Genomic DNA, 22,578 nt, shown 5'->3' on the forward strand with positions numbered 1-22,578 from the left:
TTTTTTCAGGTCAGAAACAACACAGGCAGTGCAAGCCAGGTTTGTGAAATCTTGCAGTGAGGCAATTGGAAAATATTTTCCATTTTAAATAGGAGAGCAAACTGCCTAACAACTCAGAAGGCTGAACTGGTTCAGTATGCATCTACAGATCCCTTATATACTTTATTCAGAAGTCAGGGAGCATAGATCTTTGTGTTTTATCATATTGGCTATATTCAGCTACAGAAGGTGTTGCTCTGGAGTTCTGCAGATTCTGCTATATGTAGCACAAGTGGGAAAGTGGAGCATTTTTTACTTAGAAGCTTGTTAAGGAAGAGTAGCTGCACTTAACTGTCACACTTTGCTCATTCTAAATTGCCCTCACTTCACTGCACAGCCTTGGTTTCTCTGGAAGGTATAGCCCTGTGTGTGCTGGGGATGGATGAATCATTCAATTAGTAGAACTGGATATGAAAATAATAAAGGAACCAAGAGACATTCCCCTATATTCATTAGTTACTTTTGATGTTTTCAGGGATTATGACCAACATTACAGAATAGTTTTGTAGAGTAGCATCTTCTAAGAATGGAGGGTGCCGCTTGATCACAGTTTAATAGGCATTGGTGATAAGTGAATGGTTGTGACATGGTGGTGCAGACTTCTATTCTCTGCATCTCACTCAGGTAAATAAGATAAGGATAAGGTAGAAGGTAGTATTTATAGAGAGAAATGCAAAAGTGAAAAATGTTTCAATATAGAGAATTGGGAAGTGAGTCGTTGAGTGTTGACGTCCCCCAACTATGCCATTGATTAATTAGTTTTGTATTGGATGTTCAGTTTATTTATGCCCCTTTCCCGCTTCTTTGCAATTGATTTTTAATTTCGAGTAACAAAACATACCCATTCAAGGAAAGCAGACCATAGTAGTTGTTCAGAAAAGAAAGAAAAATAGTGGCCGGTTGTAGTTTTAGGCATTGCAAGTAAAGCAATCAAATGAAAATGTCTCTGCATAAGGTTCCAGGAATCAATGGAGGGTGAAAACCGTGTCTTAACAAAGTCAATAAAAAGATATCATGACGTATAGAAGGTGTGAGATAGTCTCCCCTCCCCCCCGATCAATATTCCTTTTGTGAAATGGTTTATTTGTCTGTAAGCATGATGTCCTATTCTTGCAAAATCCAGGCTTCACAAAGATTTGTATTTACATTTTTTCAATTTTTTGCAATCACTTATATAGCTGCAGTTAATAAATAGAGGATGTGGTCTTTATTGGTTATGTTATTAATCTGAGGACTAAAATAAGATAGTAGGTCTGAATTTGCATCTGGTTGTAGTGATTTCCCCATCATTCCATTAATGGTTTGAAAAGCTTTTTCCAAAAGGGAATATTTATGGGCAAAACCATCACATGTGTACTAGAGTGCCAGGTAAATTGCATTCCTGCCAGCAAAGGTTGGATGTGTTATGATTAATTCTATATTATCTAGCTGGGCACATGTACCAGGAATGTGCTATCTTTAGAGCATTTTCTTGAGTTCTAATCGAGTTCTAATGGAGCCAAATGATAGTTTATTCCAAATATATTCCCAGAGTTGTTTTTCTAATTCTTCTCCAAATTCTTCCCCCCATTTAGTCTTAATGAAGTGAGAGGAAGGGTAGTCAATTGTGTGAGGGTTTTATGTAGATAGATGAATCCCTTTCCCAATGTGTTGGTTGAGTTGAGTAGATGCTTAAAACTACTTAAGCTGCATAGTGTTTGAGTCCTTATATTTGACTGATATGGATTGACTTTCTGCATGAAATAGGGGAATCTTATAAAATTAATGTAATTGAAATAACCTAGAGGAGACAAAGTTTAGTGTGCAGTTAAAGAATGTAATCTGGGAACCGTAATGGGGTGACCAGAGGCCATTTTGAATCCAACTACAAATTTTTACATACAACAAGCACCAACTATGGAATGAATGTTTATTTTTTTAAAAAAAAAATATTTTCTGTTGATTACTTATGTTACACAGTTTTAAAACCAATAAAGCATTAAAAAGAAAAAAAATATTATTATTTTTTGACTGATTTAGAAAATGTATAATCTTGTATATCTGTAATTAGCCACATGATATATCTCCCAATATAAAATTTATTTCTGAAGCTGTAAGGGGCTTTTGATGAGTGTAGAAGTCCCTGAGTTCATATAATCCTACTTTTTCCCACCTAGCAAATGAGCCTGATTTGGCTGTTGTGCAAAAGGAAGTGTTGAATTATTGGGACTAAAGGGGAATTAAAAGGGGAAAGTTTCAGTCTCTCTCCCTTCTGTATACTTAATAATGTTTTATAGTGTCTTGTTGTCCATTTTGTGATAAGGGAGTGAACAAAGTCTTGACCTTTTAGATTGGTTCATAAAGTCTTGCTTTTCCAATTTTAACCAGGGGACCTTGTCTGAGCCTTGCAAAATCAACAGGATGTTGTGTAAGTGGAGTCTTTATACCATTTTAGGTTAGGTATTGCCATACCTACTCCTTTCTTGACCCTAAAAAACATAGCCAGCGTCTTTTTCTTTTTCTTTTCATAAATAGAATTTAGTAGAATTTTTAAAGCAATTTATTAACATAAAAGATGGGTATGTTTATTGGTAAGACTCAGAATAAGTAAAGAAAGTGTGGCAATAGCATCATTTTTGTTATAGATACTCTGCCCAACCACGAGAATGTTATCTTTCACCAGTTTTTTAACTTGGTTGTTAAATATTTTATCAAGGGAGAAAAGTTCAATTTTTTCTTGTTTAGATAGATTAGGTATATTCACTTCCAGGTATTAAAGTAGGTGTTACCGAGTTGCAGGCCAGTTGTTTTCTGCCAATGCAGTTGTAGGTTTGGCGGGGTGTGCATACACATCAACTCAGATTTCGTAATGTTAACAGTGAACCCAGATATCTTGCCATTTATAGCAAATTGGTTCCTAACAGCAGGGAATAAATTTTCAGGATCAGAAAGGAATAGCACATCATCTGTGAACATATAGATAAGATAGCTTCTCTCCCCCCCTAAAAAATACTCCTTTTTTTTTTTTTACACATCATCATCTGCTTTCAGTGCCAAAGCTAAAGGTTCCATGGCTAGGGCAAAAATAAGGAGAGACAGTGGGCAGCCTTGCTTTGGTACCCAGCCAATGGGAAATGTCAAAAGCATTCCCCATTCACCAAAACCTTGGGCCAATGACCTATGGTATAAATTATAAAGCATACCAACCTGGGATGCACTAATACTTAAGGAAAGTAGAATTGTAAAGAGATATTGCCAGTTTAAACAATCAAATGCCTTGACTGATTCCAGCATCAGGAGAACAGAAGGTTCTGGATGTGATTGACTCCCAAAGAATTGCATTGAAAACCTTTCTAATAGGGAAAGCTAAGCCTTATTAATCTGACTTGGTCATGGTGAGCATATTTGGGTAAAATTTATGAAAGCTTGTAAATTTAGCATTCACATAATCAGTGAAATATGTCTATATAATTCAACTAGTCTGAGGTCTTTCTTTGGTTTGGGCACCCAAGTTTCAGGAATTCAGCCTCTAATTCTATATGTCAGTAAACAATTTCAAAAGAAAGGGTGTTCTATATTTTTTAAAAAATAAAAAGGCAAATGAGTCCATTGGGACTGGGTGCTTTGTGGAACTTAATATTTTTGATCCCATTTTAGATTTCTGCTAGAGTAAAATCTATTGATTCCTTGTGAGTCTACTGTAGTTAAATTTGGGATTATTTTTATTTGTAAAATGTTGTGAACATTTCTTTTTGTCTATAGACTTTTTTCACCTTTATGCATTTCAAGAGAGTGCACCACTTGTTTTGCTTGCTTTTTGTGTCATTGTCTCGCTAGGAGGCTGAGTTGTTGTTGTTGAATCAAAATAATATTGCTTTATCTTCTGAGGTGAATTAAGTATACGTGAGTTTTCTAGAGATTTAAGCTCTGCTCCTTTTCTTCAGTACTTTCTGTATACTCTTTGGCTTTGCATGTGTTTGTCTCATTTCCAGATCTTGTATTTCCTGAATTAGTTAGAATTTACCTTTCATTTTTCTTTTTAAATTCTGTTTCTTTCGCTTATAGGTATGCCATAGACCACAGCTTTAAACATGTCCCAAACCACAAAAGTTGTCTGTTCTGCTTTATCATTAATCTTAAAAAAACCAGGAATCTCTTTAAGGACTTTCTTTGTAGTAAAATAAAAAATATTTAATATCCAGGGGTCTAAATTTCAATAGAAAGGTTTAGGTTTGTGTACTACCCATTGCATTCTGGATAACGGGCATGGTCCCGAGATATTAAGAAGACCAATCTCCGAGCTGTGAACCTGGGAAAGAAGGCCTTCTGTGGTTAATAAATAATACAATTTGGCATAATTTTTGTACCTTGCTGACCTATGTGCATAGTTCCTTAGCTCTGGGTTGGCTATGCACCAAGCATCAAAATAATTGTGATTATGTAATATGTTGTAAAGGGATGTTTTAAAAGAAGGTGGCTTGCACGAGTTTTGTGATAGATGAGGCGTTCTGCTTTTAGCAAAATAATCATTAAGTACAAGATCTAACTCATCACCTATCACCATTTCTCCTTGTTTAAATGAGGGCAGTAATGTAAAAGTTTCATCCAGAAATTGTTGTTGCTGGGTATTAGGTACATAAGCAAAGCATAATATCAGCCAGGAGTTATCTATCTGACCAATCTTCACTTAGTATAAAATTTAATTGAAAATAGAGTTTGGGAGAAATCCAGATTGCCGACCCCTACTTTTGGAAGTACAGTGGTGCCCCACAAAACGAATGCCTCGCAAGACAAAAAACCCGCTAGACGAAAGGGTTTTCCGTTTTTCGAGGCGCTTCGCAAGACGAATTTCCCTATGGGCTTGCTTCGCAAGACGAAAACGTCTTGCGAGTTTTTTACCTTTCCCCCCCTTTTTCTAAGCCACTAATAGCCGCTAAGCCGCTAATAGCCGCTAAGCCGCTAATAGGGATGCTTCGCAAGACGAAGAAACCGCTAGACGAAGAGACTCGCGGAACGGATTATTTTCGTCTTGCGAGGCACCACTGTACCATATGAAGTACACCAATCTCCACCTCCACCTGGGATGAAGGCTTCTGTATTAGTATTGTGTTTCATTTGTTTGTTATGTGTCTCTTATAAAACACACACACACACACACACACACACACACACACACACACACACTGCTCTGAATTCCAAAAGGGAGTTTGAATGTTTAACTCCCCTTCCCCTCAATAGAGTAATCCCTACACCTATGGTTGAGAGCAGGATATTCCATCTCTTCCTTCATTAGGTGAAATTAGGATACGTAAACATTAACCTAGAAGCAGAATTTTTTTTACTTTGTTATATTGCAGAAAGAAAGAAAGATAGCCCAGTTCTTCCCATTTTGGTTATAGAGGTCATAGCTCTTGGTCAAACTTCTAGTTGGTAGTTTCAGTGGGATCTCAGGCAGAGAAGAAGTCATCTGTGGTTTTTGTTGCTGTTGCTTTTTTCTCATTTTTTTGCATGTGCCTTTTTCGTCATGTTTATCCCCCACCCACCCACACTTTCCCCCATTTTGTGCCAAGTCTCCTCCTTTGAGTTTTGTGCTTTCCTTATCACTGCCTACTCCTCTCAGTTGTCTTCATTTGGTTTTTAGCTTCCATTTGTGTGGAGGCAGCTTTAGTTACTTGTTCATAAGTTGGTATTTTGAATGGGTAACACCTCAGTACCTGCTGTGATGTAAATTTTAAAAGTTCGTCTGTGTTGCAGTGTACCTGTGTAGAGATCCTGGTAGATGTTTATCATTGAGTTTTCTATTATGATTTTACCCAGTGTTCTGAACTTTTGAAATAAGTCATTTTAAATATGAAGGAGCTAAAACAAACAATAATGTCTCTCGAGGGTTCACAGCTTTTTGGCTTTGGACGGAGTGCTCTGTGTATCCTCTTGATGTGGCCTGCTTATATAATGGCAACAGAAAGTAAAGTAGATCCTTCATCCAGGACACAGAAGCCTCATGTAGTTTTGAAAGCTCTCCAGAGATCCTTGGAGGTGTAGATTCTGGTAGTGGTCCCGATCCTGCACAGTTTGCTGTGAGGTTGAGGTTTTAAAAAATATATTTTAAATTATAGTTCTATTCTTCATGCTGAGTTCAATTGCTTCATTAGCTGTTGTAGAAACATGTGAGACTGTTGGGTTGTTTTAAAATATATTCTCTAAGAGGTTTCAGTGCTTTACTTCAGTCCTCAGGCAGTTTTAATTAGGGCAACTAAAGCTGCAGTGTCAAATGAAGCTTCTGATCTCCCTTAGGTTTTTTTTTTTTTTTAAACTGCCTTGAGCCCTGGCGGCCATTTTGAAAATCACTGTGGCCTGAGCTTTTGATTCTCTGATGACCTGGGAAAGGGGTGAAAACCTGTCATCCAGAGTGGAGAAGGAAGGAGAAGCAGATCAGAAAACCATCTTGGCTAGTTGAGGTCACACCCCTCTATTCCCATTTCCCTCTTTGTGATGGGAATACAAATCACTGCCTGCCTGCCTCTGCAAAGTCCTTTTTGGTGATCTGTAGCCAATTTCTTTTGTATCTGCTCTGATTACCATCTTTATTATAGTAAAACCTGGGCTGTCTTGAACACAAAGTTGTGCAAAGACTGACTACCGTATTTTTTGCTCTATAGGACGCACTTTTCCCCCTCCAAAAATGAAGGGGAAATGTGTGTGCGTCCTATGGAGCGAATGCAGGCTCCTTGGCTTCGCCCCGACGCGCCTGTCCTGGAAGCGGAGGAGGAACTGAAGGGTCTCCTGTTCCTCCTCCCGCTTTGCAGCGACGCACCTGTCCAGCGAAGCCGGAGGAGGAACAGAAGGGTCTCCTTCTGTTCCTTCTCCAGCTTCCCTGAAGGGCGCTGCCCCTTCTCCCTCTCTGCGCAACGCCTCTCCTCTGAAGGAGAGGCGCTGCGCAGAGAGAGAGAGAAGGCGCAGCGCCCCTTGAGCAACGTGCCTGTCCTGGAAGCCGGAGGAGGAACAGAAGGGTCTCCTTCTGTTCCTCCTCCCGCTTCGCAGCGACGCGCCTGTCCAGCGAAGCCGGAGGAGGAACAGAAGGGTCTCCTGTGAAGGAGAGGCGTTGCGCAGAGAGAGAGAGAAGGCGCAGCGCCCCTTGAGCAACGCGTTGGTCCTGGCTTCTGCTTTAGCCCTGCGCAGCCTCTTTGGGCAGGGGGAGCCTTCATCCCGCTGCCCTGAAGAGGCTTGGCGCGGTTACCCCGGAAGCCAGAACAGCCACACGGTATCCCGGAAGCCAGATCCCTCTTGCTGTTCTGGCTTCTGGGGTTCAGAATAATTTTTTCTTGTTTTCCGTCTCCCAAAACTATGTGCGCCCTATGGTCTGGTGCGCCCTATGGTGCGAAAAATACGGTATATATTGTCATGGCATTACAGAAGGTAGCATGTTCAGTGCTTACTTAAGTAGTTGGGTGGATGGGCTGTGATCTTGAGGCTCATTGTTTGCTGCTGTAAGTGTCCATGCTATCTCTTGTTCCAAAAATAGGGATGGAATGGGTAAAGAGAAACATTTATTACAAGGACAAAGCTTTGTTTTACAACCCAGGAATTACAGAATTATATTCCACCAAGGTGATCATATGATTGTTTTCACCATTGCTTTCTATTCTTTCTGTTGAATTGCATAGTTACTTTTTATGAAACAATCACTTTTCTCCGATTAACCTAATCAGCTTGCTACGAAGATCAGGATTTTGTCAAACATATGGTCAAAAGAATATTGACACCAATTTTCCTGGAGTTTTAAAAGGCAGGAGGTAATCTGGAAATAGTTTGGCATATCTTTTGTTACCATTCATGGTGTCCTTCAGTTAAAAGTGGGGTTTTGCTGTGCTGTGTTTGAGATGCAGTTGAGGGTAGTTCATGAGGTTCTTTATTCTCTCACATAAATTATGAACATTTACTTTATCAGAGATGGCTTTTTTAATTAAAAAAATAGAACCTGTGACTCTTCACAGTGCATATTTGCCAGTGATCACTATGGCTTTATAGAGAATATAAAAAGTGTTAATTACAGAATGGCAAAAAGTTTGGTCCATTCATAATCACAGTCTTGTATAGAATCTTCATCTTACAGCTTTTGCTGTATGCTGAAGATACACCTCTTTACCCTAGCTGTTGACAGTGAATATATTTTGTTTTGTGAGACCCACCTCTTTTGCTAGATTTATATTCTTCTCTTCCATTTGGAATGGTTTTACTTGTTTTTTTATTTGTAATGACTTTATCTGTTTTTATAATTGCATATTCTCTTGAAAACAAATATGTAAATAAATGAAATAAAGGCGAGCTAATTTTGGCGAGGCAAAGAGTGGTTTAAAGTGTGTGTGAGACAAGGATTAAGATAGGTTCTTAGATCAGCCATATTGACATGTCTGCTTGATTCATAATTTTATTAATAATTCTAAAATCAAAGGAGGTGCACAGTTAAGGGAAAACTTCTTCCTTATCTGTTCAGGCACTTTACATGCAGAACACCTTTGTGAGGGGCACTGGGAAGTTCTGCTGCATATTTCTTTTGGTGTAAAAATCAGAACACCCTACCCTGTACACAAACTAGGAAGTCATGTCAGCAGTCCTATTTAGTTTGTCCCTAAGATGCCTACTTGCCTGCTACTAAACATGTTTTTTAGGCATCTGATTAAAGTTGAGCTGCAGTACAATAATATGTGCGTCGCAATCCTGAACTATTGACCCCCCTTTTCCCCTGTGCTGCACTGTTTTCCTGCCATGGGATTAGCTAAACCACCTGCTTTACCATTTTTGCTCAGATCCATGCTGTTGTCTTTGGCCAGAGGTGCCTCTTTCATGTTTAATAATAATTCTGTAAGTTAAATGTTACTGCTTTCCATATGTTGAAGGTTAATTACTGGGTTGTGTCTTTCATTTGCTTGATTCACAGTAATATAAACATTGACTTATTTATTAAAATAGCCTTGCCTAGGTGAGACTGTTGGTTGGTTTTGAGGCCATGTGCCTTAAGTAATGAAAGATTGTAATTTCTATTTAACTGGCAAGACACTTGTTGTGAAATTTTGTTTCCTTTATCCAAGCAAATCAACATGTAAACTTCTAGACATAGTGGTTGACTTGGTCATTCCGGCCATTCTTTTTCAGAAAACAGGTTAATGTTAGATGTTTGGTGTATGATCCCCATCACCACACACAAACAAAATGTACACACATAGAGGCTTGATGTGCACATCATATTAAACCAGGTGTAGCCAGTGTGGTCTCTCCAAATGTTGTTGGAGTACTCCCATTTTTTAAATTTATTTTATTTATTAAATTTGTATACCACTCTATATCCTTAGATCTCAGTGTGGTTAACAACATAAAATTATTTGACCATTAGCCATGCTTGCTGGGGCTAATGGGATTTGTAGTCCAACAACACCTGAAGTGCACCACATTGACTACCCCTGCTTTAAACTATAGTTAAAATAAACTATGGCTTAACATGAACAAGCGGCATGTTGTTGAAAAGGTAGGTGTTTCACTCCTGCTGGTGCTACACTACCAAGAAACAAGCTATAGTCTGGTTTGTCACGTCTGAATCCAGACTTGTCGTTTGTTTCTCTCCAAACACAGAAGCAAAAGCCACATATGATATGTGGCAAGTGTTTTACAACTGGTGTATTCAATGTGTGTGTTGGGGGGTGTTATTGTTTCATTAAACAATTCATTATGAATTTTATGCTTTTATTTTGAATGTTCATTATGCATTTTATGCTTTTATTTTGAATTTTCATTATGAATTTTATGCTTTTATTTTGAATTTTTATGTTGTAAACTGCCCTGAGATCCTTAGATGAAGGACAGTATGCAAACAAACAAATTGCTGACCAACTAACTAGAATACCACAACTAGAGTACAGTGGTACCTCGGGTTAAGTACTTAATTCGTTCTGGAGGTCCGTTCTTAACCTGAAACTGTTCTTAACCTGAGGTACCACTTTAGCTAATGGGGCCTTCCACTGCTGCTGCGCGGCCGCCACACAATTTCTGTTCTCATCCTGAAGCAAAGTTCTTAACCCAAGGTACTATTTCTAGGTTAACAGATTCTGTAACCTGAAGCGTCTGTAACCCGAGGTATGCCTGTATAGCTTCCTTCAAAAGGCAGCTACTTCATGCCACACTGATCTCCAAAGAAGTCTGTGACTATTCTGCTGAAAATACAGGTGTGGAGGCAGGCCCCTTTATGACTACCTGTTTTGAAATAATAATAATAAAAATATTTACTAGGTTGATCCATTGCTGATTTTAAATCTTGGCAGAAAATTTCAGTTTACCTTCTTTTAGATGCTTAGAATGCTATCTGTTGATAATTGTAACAGAATGCAACATGCTACTGAGAGAGTTGAAAATATCGTGCCACTCATTTGAAGACAAATTCAAACTCTCCTCCAGGCTGAAGTTGTGCTTCAGCCCATAAACAAATATATACAGGCTAGCTAGAGGTCATTAATCTAAAAGCAGTCCAAGCACTTAAACCTATTTGGGCAAAGAAGACTTTCTTATGTACTATTCCATTGTCAGGGATAGATGTACCAAGATATCTGGGATTAGCCTTTTGGATTAAAGTAATAATTGTTTTAAGTAGTTAAAATGTAAATGTGGTTGCCAACCACAAGGTGTAGAGGCCTGTTTCCACATCTTGGGCTGTGCTTTTGCTGATGCAAGTTGGGTGTTTTTAAATATGTCTTACCTGCCTAATGGCTTCAGTTAAGGTTTCTATATTTTTGTAGCCTTTTGTCTGCTCTTGATTTTCCTACCTGGTGGGATTTGTTTAGAGAATTCTTACCTTTTTTATTTTGGAGTTGCATTCTCAAAGAAGAGATTATGCTTTGCATATGCTGCTCAGTACTTTGTCCAGCAAAAATCTTTAGTGAACTTGACTTTCTCAGAAGTCTCAGTAGTACTACAGGAATTGTCTGGAGTCATTGATTGTGTTGTCAGCTTTTATTGAAGGCCAAAGGCTGCTGGCAAGCTGTCTGCCTGCAAATTCAAGAAGGTGACATAGCATGTTGGGTCATACCAATACCAGTTCACCACCTCCCTAAGTAAATGAATGATTACATATGCAGCAACACACAATCTATTCATAGAGATTATCCCTTTAGTCAAAAACAACTACAGTCTTAGTTTTACCCATTTCTGCTTACGCTCTCAGTGAATTTGTGCCAGAATTATTAAACCAAATATAAAGCAAGTTACTGAGAAACGGAATTCAGGGAGAAGCTCCTGTTTCGAAAGGCATGTATTGATAAAACAGTTATTGATATTTTTAAAAGGCTATGTGGTTTCAGCTTCTACTGCAGCAAGGACTTTTTAGCTTAATGCAAAATGTATTTTGCCATATGTTATATTCATTTGTGGAGTTGCACACCCTGCTAGACACTGAGCAGGCATAGGGGTATTTCAAGTCCCAGGGCAATTTATTATTTAAAAGCAGTAAAATTACATTGCAGATAAGGAGAACACAAAGTAGAGAGAAGTAATGATGTAATGGGCATTCGTACTCCAGTAGCTGTAAGAGCCACTCTGTACATTAGTGTGTTGGCTAGGGTGGTTGCTCCTATCAATTATTTATAGTCTTCTGGCACACTGCCTGGATAGGGTCACATCGCTGAAAGCTAACTTTATCTTCATTGTTCCCAGCCTCCTGCCCAGCTGTCACTCTGTTCCCTAATTTAATACACTTTGAGTGTGGTGTGAAAGGATGCAAGGTTTCTGTTAGCCAATGCCCATCACTTAATGCTGAAAGTCATAATTTTAATTTAATTTGGTGGCTAATACCCTAGTGTTTATCTGAGTTTTTCTTCACTTTATTTGCAATATATTCACAAAGATTATTGAGCAGCGTTTTTGAGACCTGCTGTTTTCCCTTTGTTTCATATCTCCGTATTAAGTATGCACCAGTGAAACGCAAGGCAGCTGTACTTCTGAGGTTCACTGTTATGCTAACATATCAGATGCAGGGCAGGTGACAAGCATGCTAAGTTTTTCTTCTGTCACAGCAAAAGGTCCTGAAGTAATGGAGTTAAGTTGATGCTAACAGCAGGGGATCCCTGCAGAGTTCTGAACCAAAGGCAAGACAGACTGTATCCTGCTTAAATTTGGTTAGGTGAGACACATACTTTGTTCTGATAGTATTCAGAGTGCAGTTGTGGCTTTTTAACAATTAACAGTTGCTTAAACTAGGGAGGATTTTGGATATGAGGTAATGCCTGTCTACAGTGATTGGCAGGGGCAGGGAAAATAGAAATTTCTCAAAAGTTAGCACTTCCTTGTCCCATATTTGTGTCTGAATGTTTTACTTACTAATAAGTGTATTTTAAAATAGGCTATTCTGTACACTAGATTGTTGTGTCGTTGCTAACACTCTGACCATTTTCTATTTATAGCTCTGGCTTATTAAATTACATTTTCCTGTTCTCTAGCCTTCTGATGCAATTGCTATTGTTAAATACTTGATTTACTGCTGGCTGTTCTGTTGCTGATTTGTTCCCCTTACGGTAAAGACTAAAATGATGATGAGGATGATGATGATTATAATAATACCCACTACCTTGCCAGCTGATAGGATGGGAATCATTGCATAATTTATGCAATTAGATGGAATATTTTAGCAAAATATCCCCTGGCTTTCCAAGGCCTACTTAAATACCTGTGTTTCCTGAGAAAGGACAGAAGAGAATAACCCTGGACCAGAGGTTTATGCAATCAGCCCATAAATAGAACACCAACAGCTGGAGACTGTTCTATTCTAATATTTTTTGTTCTTTAAAATTTGCTTTATTGTTTTAACTCGTAAACTATCTTGAATGCCTTAGCAGAAAAGCAGCATATAAATGTAACAAACAAACAAACAACTCTTCAAATAGCGTTCATTGTAATTGGGAATATTATTTTTCTTTATAAAGTACCTATTCTAACGTTTTCCAGGCACTGTGCAAATATTTTAAAAAGCTTGATGGAAGGGAAGGCTATCAGTGACTGCTAGCAACATTTGCTGTGTTCTGCCTCCACTGTTGAAGGCATGGTTGGAGAGGGTTGCTGTGCTCAGGTCCTGCTTGTGGGAGGGATACTTCCCATTGGCATCTGATTGGTCACTGTGAGAACAAGATGTTGAACTAGATGGGCCACTGGTCTGATCCAGCAGGCTTTTCTTGTTCCCTCCTGCAGGCTTACAATTTAATAGACATAATACAAAAGGAAAAGGGAAGGGGGGAGGGGAGTGGAAAACCAATTCAATCTCAAATTTTACATAAAGTTAGTAAATATTTAATGTTAAGATTGAATGGCAATTGAGGAAGACAGTTATTGGAGAGGAGGAGCCAGGGTGCCAACTTGAAAACAATATTTTGTGGGGAGGTAAGCTCCACCCCGCATAATCAATCACAAGATTTGAATTGCAGTGCCCATCAACTTTGGGAGACCCCGCCTCCCTCAAATATTTTATGGGTAGGCAAAGGGACTTTGGCCCCTATGAGTTGGCATTTGGTCCCAGTGAAGCAGTTGTGGGGTGGGGAGTGCCCCCCCATGCTCTCAAGTAGAATTGCTGCTAATAGGATTTAGTTAGAATTGGAGGAATCAGTGCAATTCGATGGGAATTGACAGCAGGGGAGGACTTTCCTAATAAAGTTTTTTTTTTAATTGTCTTGTGTTTTGGAAAATTTATTATCAGATGACATAATTACTTGAATATCATTGCCATAGCATTCTGGTGAATTTTACTTTGGCTATATTCCTTCCAGCTATAAAGCTGTGTTCCACAGAAGACTCAAACCACTTAATCTTAGATTTCTTCTTACTTCAGAGAGCAGATGAACACGAAACTAACTAATCTTTCCATAGTTACATGGCAGATTGTTAGTAAGTGATGGAGAGCTCTAAACCAAGTTGCATTGACTGTTGTTTCCCATACTTGCAGGAAAATGTCACTGCAAGCATCTGAAGGCTTTCCATAATTTGTGGGATGGATACATTGCATCGTTATTGATAAATTCAAGATGGAAAATAACTGGGTAGAGAAAGTATGCAGAGAGATATAACAACCCTAAGTATTTAGGTATTTTGGAAATGTGTCTCCTAATGCTGATAATGTTGAATGGTTTATTTAAATATTAAGGTTCATAATTGTTTCACAAGATGTGTATCTCTTTAAAGGCCAGAGTAAATATCATGACCTAGTTTTATAGCTGTGAAGCAGTATAGCAGGTGCTGTTAAGTTGTGTTAGTTAAGCTGTGTCAGCAATTGGGTGTAGTATATAAAGAGCAGCGTGTATCTCTCTCATTACCCTGGTGAATGGGTCATACTTATAGATTTAATGTAAGAGACGTTTTTGTAATTAAAGCCAAGCAAAATATATTTTTGCGTTTCTTCATTGTTTCCTGAACGTGTGGTCTCCCCAGCACGCTTTCTGCAGTGCAATTAATCTGCTAAATACGCAACAGATAGGAGTCAGGTGTGCCAACACTATAGGGCCAAGGTGTCTTCAGCCCCCTCAATATCTGTTGGGAACGGGCTGGGCCTTTTCAACGTTGAGGAGCCCGAGCGGGGTATGGCACCAGAGGCTGGCCCCTCCTGAGCGTGAGAGAGGAGGAGACAGCAGCCACTGAAGCTGCGCTGTGCTGCCTCCACACTTGCTCTCCCCCTGACAATGCAATGCAGCATGTGTGTCACATGTGTGTCATGCATATGATGTTACACGAGTCACACAACAATCACATGACATCACATCTGTGCACTGGGCTCCCTCAATCTTGGCACCTCTGATACGAGTGCAAGAGTTATATGAGAGATGTGAATTCAGATAATCTGGGTGGGGGGTGCGGTTTCCTGCTACCTTCATAAATGTAACTGTATTATGCAATTTCCCCACTGCATTAAGTGTAACTGAGGTGGCTGTTAGTCAGATACTGGGCATCATTTGCCCCTTTAGCTTTGCCTCTGCATTCAGTTGCATGCTATTCTCATCTAACACTTCAAAAGCCCTTTTTGAAAAAAATGTGATAGCCAAGTACTTTTCTCAGCCCTCAATTCTGCTCATCATCCTGGTGTTGAACTTCGATATTAGTCCTACTCCTTTTTCATTACCCACTTCCTGGTGTCCCTTGTTGACTCTATACAGTGTGGTTTACTTCAGCAAAATAGCTTACATCATGTAGATAAGTGAAATGCTGGACGAAAGTCAGCTGCTCGTTCTCAGAATTGAGAACGGCATAGTGGTGGGGAACCAGTGTTTCTCCAGATGTTGTGCTTACATCAGCTCCAGCTTGCATGGCCAGTAGTCAGGATTATGGAAGTTGCAGCCTAGCAACATCTGGGGTGGTGGTGGCAAGTGGGAAGTGTCATAGGCCTAAGGGCTACTTCAAATGGTTTGTGTGTGCATGCAACAAATATATTTACAGCCATGTAGTTTCAGAGAACTAGGAGTGGCCACTTATCGTCCCACCCTGTGCACGCATGGCAAATATGCATACGCTGCCATACAATATTAGGAATAGAGTTTAGATGGTTATTTTGCAGTTATGTGTTACGTTTTTTAGTTTGCAGGGAGGTTTGATCAGTTTTAGATAAAATGACATTGTCAATACCTGTGCCATTATGACAATAGTCTTGTGAGAGCCATTCCTTCTGTTTTTCATTCTCACCTGTTTTACATTCTCAAGTTTTTTGCACCTTGTTATGAGACCACAAAAACACAGCAATCTCTGGTTGGTACTGCCCCCCCCCCAATCATGGGATTATATGATGAATGACATACTTTTTTGAGGGGGGAACCCCACTCTTTCTGGTATAGCCAGACATAGTATAATTACAACTTCTGTTATTATTTTCTACTCACTAATTTTTATAGGGCACCAAGCTTGTTTCATAAAGGAAATGATACAGCATGGGTTTATTTGAATGTGTTATTAAGCAAGAGTATTAAGCAAGGCACACGCCTTGGTATCCCCTGAGATCATGAAGCAAGGAGGAATACAAACACTCTTGAGGTTTACAGTTAAGGTGGTCCAAATACATAAGTGGGTGACTTATGCAGTAGCTGTGCTGTCTCCTACATTCATTTAGCATGCAAACTGTCATCTTTGCACAACAAATTTAGCTTTCAAGCCCACTGTGTGTGTATGCTGTGCACTAATGGTACAAATTTTTATTATTATTTGAAAATTCTATTAAGCCTATTTCCTGTTTCTTTCTCTATGTTGCTTTACCCTTCAGCCATTTAATGCATAGAAACAAGATGCAAAGCAGAGGCTTATTCATCTTCCTAGGCACATTCTTTTTTTTAAAAAAATCAGAAATATAGGTCAGAATGAAATGAATAAAAAACAAAAGTATATTGTCCTCCTGTTGTGTTCGGGTAGCTGCTGAGTGGGAGGCTCTCTAAATAGTATAAGAATGAGGTACCAAACATGAGGTAATGCTGGAATATGAACTGAAAGTCTTTCAGCTGTCTGCTTGTCAGCTTGGCTTCCAGCTTGTTCCTGCTGACCTTATTGCTAGCAATGACTTTTGCCTGCCCTTCTCCCATGAATTGAGATTGGCAGCAGCGCTGTCTTCCCTCATAATGTTCACACATATGCATTAGGCGGTATGCTGAATGTCACCTAGCATGTTTGTTAGTAGGTACCAGCAACATACGCGGGTGGCGCTGTGGGTAAAACCTCAGTGCCTAGGACTTGCCGATCGTCAGGTCGGCAGTTCGAATCCCTGTGGCAGGGTGCGTTCCCGATGCTCGGTCCCAGCGCCTGCCAACCTAGCAGTTCGAAAGCACCCCCGGGTGCAAGTAGATAAATAGGGACCACTTACTAGCGGGAAGGGAAATGGCGTTTCCGTGTGCTGCGCTGGCTCGCCAGATGCAGCTTGTCATGCTGGCCACGTGACCCGGAAGTATCTTCGGACAGCGCTGGCCCCCGGCCTCTTAAGCGAGATGGGCGCGCAACCCCAGAGTCGGACACGACTGGCCCGTACGGGCAGGGGTACCTTTACCTTAACCAGCAACATGGGGAAAATACATCTACATCAGGGAAGCTGGTGGAAAATCCTAGGCATTGGTCTCCTTAAATCCTGGAAATACCATTTAAAAGATGACGCTTCCACGTCTAGGAATGTGAAGTATTTTTCCTGACCACACCAATTTAAAATAGGATGTGTGGGTGTGGGGAGGGTGAATATGCATCAGACAGCAAAACAAACAACTGTCTTACTCTTCCCTCTTCTAAATTTGTTTTGAAGGCCCTGGGCAATGTAGCCCTCTTCCTAGCTTCCCATAGGTGGGGAAACCCAGAGGGAACAAAGAAATATATGGTTTGGGGGGAAGGTGCAATAGCAAACAGAGGGAAACCCCCTTAGCAAGTGATTATTTCAGGCCTCTGGTAAGGGTAGTCTGTCCTTCCCCTGACAAGCCCACAGGGCAGAGAGGAAGGGAGGGGATGCCCCTGCCCACTTTTGCTCTGCCCCTGTCCCTGACCCCAATGATTTCAGCCCTGCCCACTGTTTTCATACAGTCCTTCACAGATTACTCTTGAGGGAATGTGAACCTTGACAGAAAAAATGTTCCCCTACCCCTGCTTTAGTAGCCAGCTGGCTATTTTTAAACCATGTGTAATTTATGCAAGGACACGAAGCTAATGGCTTTAACTGTAATTATACACCTAACAGTTCCAAAGATTTGAGGGAAGAGGGGTGCACAAACAAGTTTGCATACATTGAATTACTGACAGTATCTTAATAGTGTGGGTTTTTAGGGCTTGGCTTGGATCCAGGACCCCACCCCCATGCTATTATCCTCTATTTACAGCTTTCAAAAATCAGCTGATGTCACTGCACATATGTTTAGAGCTGTTGCTAAGGTGATTAGCTGCAGAATTCAGCACCTACGCAGTCCTGTTGAAAGGCTGAGAAGCTCTTTGGTTTGATGCCTGTTCTCATATCGATGCATGATCAACCCAAACTGTTAATAAGCATGAAGGAACATTCTGTATTTGGGGTTAAACGCTTTGGCCATGAGTGATAACTGTTGTGATAGCCAACACTTTTCACATTTGTAGGTTTTCTTCTGCACATTTGCCTGTCATGAGCTGTAATTTGCACAGTTCAGCAGAATGCTATTCCTCTGTCATGAAACTGCTTTATTGTGCTAAGCATATTATTAGTCCCATTTATGTAGCTCACTGGGGTTCAAAACTGTAGAGTTGTTATTATGCCTGTTCGGCGACTGGACTTCTGAAGCAAAATGAACCACTTCCTATGACAGGCAGGATCGGAACTCAGATCTGCTTGCCACAGTGGTTCATGGCAGATTTTGTAGGTGCCATAGGTCTAACAATTGTGCATCATTTTATTAACACTTTCATCTAGTTAATTCTTTCAGAGGAGAGCTGTGGTAGTCACTACACATGCTTCTATGCATACCTATATTGTTGGTAGCTTTCTGATTCATCAAAAGGGCTTCTACTATTGCAGTCACAGTGCTTAAAATCAGGTTCCCCTGTATCTTTGCATGCCCAACCATTTTGCTGCTTGGGCTTGTGAATTCTGGCATGTCATGTTTTGTCCGGGGGGGGGGGGGCGGTGTCAAACCCTGATCTGTGTTCTGCAAGTCTGTTCATTTCTGGCAGGAATGAAAGCAATTTATCTTTCACCACCCTGCCTTTAAAAATATGGAACTGTATCCAATTGCTTTTTTACACCACAGCTGAGATTCTATTAATGTGCACCCTCCAGACTTTTTAGTAAAGCAAGAGAATGCCTTTTATTCATAACAAGGAAGCCGTGAAATACAATAAACCCAACCCACAGCCTCCACTGAGCTTTGGCAAACAAATTACTCTTTGACAGCACTATAGGCAACCCTCCCTCTTGGTGCATGCAAAATAAAACAATATTTCCTCAAAGACCTGAGTAATCATTAGCTTCATTTAGAAAGAGCTTGTTTTTTCAAACATAAAGGGATTTTGTTTTCACTAACAGATGCACTCCAAGTTTCTACTTTTCTTGATGTCAGCATTCTGTGTGGAGGTCTCTGCCTTCCTCTGTATAGTTACCTTTCAGTATAAAGCTGGAATTACTTGGTTGTTGGGGCCCAGAGACAATGTCTAGGATTAGCAGCCAGCCATTATTTCTAGAAATCACAGTCCTTCCTCTTTCCTTCTCAAACCCACTCTCCACTCATTCCCTATCCCCCTCTCAGAATTGAGATTACTAATCAGAACACCGGAGTAATTATAATTACGTATCTAAACAAATACAGGTTTCTTTTTCACAACTTCATTTCGCTTCCAGAATTAGATAGTTGGGTTTGTTTTAAACCCGTCCCCGCCAACTTCAAGGGAGGGGTGAGGGGAAGCATGCTTCTTTGAAACAGTCTGCTAGCATTGTTTGACAGGAAGATTGCAAAGGAAGTCAGGGGACAAAGATAGCCCTTTTCAAGGCAGAATCTCTCTCTCTCTCTCTCTCTCTCTCTCTCTCTCTCTCTCTCTCTCTCTCTCCCTCCCCCTCCCTCCCTCTCCCTCTCCCTCTCCCTCTCCCTCTCCCTCTCCCTCTCCCTCTCCCTCTCCCTCTCCCTCTCCCTCTCCCTCTCCCTCTCCCTCTCCCCCCCCCCCACATGTAGCAGGGGAATAAGAGCTAAATTGATCTAGTGGAATTTGAGTTCCCAAGTAAGCATGTGCAGATAGTACTTTCCCCTCACATTTATTAACCACAGCATATATGTGGGGCAACTCTGTTTATTCATTAAAAAAAGGGAAATACTGTAATAAACAGTTGGAATCAGAAATAAGGTGCAGAGGGAAAAAAGCACATGACAAGAAGCATAGAGAAGGAAGACTGAAGGAAGAGAGCAAAAAGAGGTGATGGAAGTTGAGAGAAACCCAAAGTAGGAAGGGAGGGAGGTAGAAGAAAGATATGAGTATTAAAACTTGAGAGAAAATGAGTATTGATGTAAGTAGAAGGTGCACAAGTAAAATAGGAGGAAAATAAGAAGATGGAATGGGGACAGAAAAGTTGCAGGAATATTTTACTGAAGTGAAGACGTGTCCCTTTTTTCTTGACAGCACACAGGAAAACAGCTTAAATGCAATTCAGCATGGAACTGTGCTGGTAGGTGGGTGTGCAAGGGTTTTGGGTACTGGCTCCACAGACTGCAAACCAGAAAAATGTCAAGAGGGTTGGCTTCTGCAGCTTAGTGAGTCTTAAAATGTTATCACCATTGTGCGATACCTTCTCTGCATCTTGTTGACGTGCATGTAACTAGCAAACAAGAAGTAGGAGTATGATCACTGAAAATCAGGTGCTGCTTTAGAGCGTGTCTTATTTAGAGCAAAGGTTACAATCCACACAAAATCTCATTTCCCAGAAATAAATATATTGTCATTGCTGGCGATCTGACAAATGTGTTCCCAGTCTGTTCATTATTACACAATTCTTCTTGGAACCCAAGTTGCATCTTCACTTAAGGTCTTGGGAGGATCTCTGTTGTATTACAGCCTGTTTTAGAAGCATCTGAGTGGGTGTGTTTAGTATACAAAAGAAGTTCCTTGAATGCTTGCTTTCTTTCTTTCTTTCTTTCTTTCTTTCTTTCTTTCTTTCTTTCTTTCTTTCTTATAATAGAAATTCAGGACAGATGCTGTCCTACTATTCAAACCTATGCAACTTCTTAGCATTTACTTTAAGGATGGATTTTGCATGTTGTCCAGAAGACTCCCCAAAAGTCAATTTTATTTGAAAGTATTGGGCACAAGTGCCAGCTTTAAAACCTGTTCGGCTACCAAATGACTTTGAGTTTGCAAGTATTTCTGCAGTTTTCTAATAAATGCTACTGGAATCTTCAGAAAGTCTCTATTGTATTTTCAGTTCCTGCTACTTTAGTAGTGCTTAGTAGGAAAGAAATTGATGGAATTTGAATGAAGTAAAAGCAAATGGAGAAGTATCAGGTGTCAGAGCTTGCCTGGAGAGGGCAAAAGCATGATTTCATTCAAAATCTACTTCCTTTCCTTGGAAACTTGGCTTTTTAATGCTAAAACCTCTTGCAGAGCAGCTTACTTTGTTGGATTCAGTGATGCTCAGCTACTGTTTTATGGGAGTCAGTGAGGAAAAGGTTCAGGCAACATTTTCACATTTTTTAAAAACACTCATAAGATCATTCATTCACAGCCCTGTTTATGGAAGCTTTTAACGTTTAATAGGTTATTGTATTTTAGTGTTTTGTTGGAAGCCGCCCAGAGTGGCTGGGGAAACCCAGCCAGATGGGTGGGGTATAAATAAATAAATAAATCATCATCATTATCATCATCATCACATTGTGTTTTTGCTACTTTTAGGGCTAAGGATGCTGAAAATGTTAAAGAGTGTATCTGAAGTAGCATATACAAATTTTGAAGGCATTCTTAGGATAAAAAGGTAAAGGGACCCCTGACCATTAGGTCCAGTCGTGGCCGACTCTGTGGTTGCGGCACTCATCTCACTTTACTGGCCAGCATGACTAAGCCGCTTCTGGCGAACCAGAGCAGCACACGGAAACGCCGTTTACCTTCCTGCCGGAGCAGTACCTATTTATCTACTTGCACTTTGATGTGCTTTCGAACTGCTAAGTTGGCAGGAGCAGGGACCGAGCAACGGGAGCTCACCCCGTTGCGGGGATTCGAACCGCTGACCTTCTGATCGGCAAGCCCTAGGCTCCGTGGTTTAACCCGCAGCGCCGCTTAATAAGGTAATGTTGGTTCTGTTTTGACAATTTTGCTTGGCTAGCTTCATGACAGTTATATATTTTGCAGTGCTAATAATCTGAGCGTGATGTGCCCATGTTTCAGCATTCATCTCAGTACTGGCCTGAGACTGGTCCCCACTCCCAAGGTAACATGTTTCAGATTAGATCACTGTGGTTAAAATGCTGTGCTGTTAAACAGTGCAGATCACCTTAGAGCTCTTAGTGAAGGAAAGAAAATAGGTCAGTGCAGTATGTCATCCCTTCCACATCAGTCTTGTTCTTAAACTATCTAAACTACCTAACTCCTCTCTCTTACCACCCCCACTCCCCTGCTCTCCTGTCCCATTCCCACTTCTCCTGTCACACATTGCAAAGATGCCTTAAAGAGAATTACCAATTGCCTAACTGGACTTTAACTTTTAAGGGCACAGTGGTACAGAATAAAACAGAGATGTCCTCTTGTGAAGGGTTAAAAGGCTGGAGAGATCACTGATGTGCAGGTGATCTGTGCTGGAGCATTGGTATTGCATAGAGCTGTAATGTTCAAGACTAAATAAGCAGAAATAATGATCACTTTATTATCTTGAACCATGCATTGACAAATTATTTACCATGTCAATCTGTTGTTCCAAGGAGCTCGTTATGACATACGTTCTGCTGTCCCAATATATCCTCAACAGCCCTGTGAAATAGGTAAGGCTTAGTGTGTGTAAGGTAGGGCTTGGTGTGTGTGACTGGCCACATCCACCCAATGAGCTTTAGAGCTTTTTCAGAGCCTGAAGGCCAGCATTATTTCCAATCAGCC

At 40.3% G+C, this 22,578-nt stretch overlaps 1 protein-coding gene across 3 annotated transcripts in view; it reads left to right on the forward strand.

Moving 5' to 3' along the window:
- Positions 1-22,578, forward strand: part of ANKRD11 (ankyrin repeat domain containing 11) — a 192,683-nt gene that overhangs the window by 81,634 nt on the left and 88,471 nt on the right. The window lies entirely within an intron of this gene.

Source organism: Podarcis erhardii (assembly GCF_964252035.2).
Source record: "Podarcis erhardii genome assembly, chromosome: 7".
In the NCBI taxonomy this organism is placed as follows: domain Eukaryota; kingdom Metazoa; phylum Chordata; class Lepidosauria; order Squamata; family Lacertidae; genus Podarcis; species Podarcis erhardii.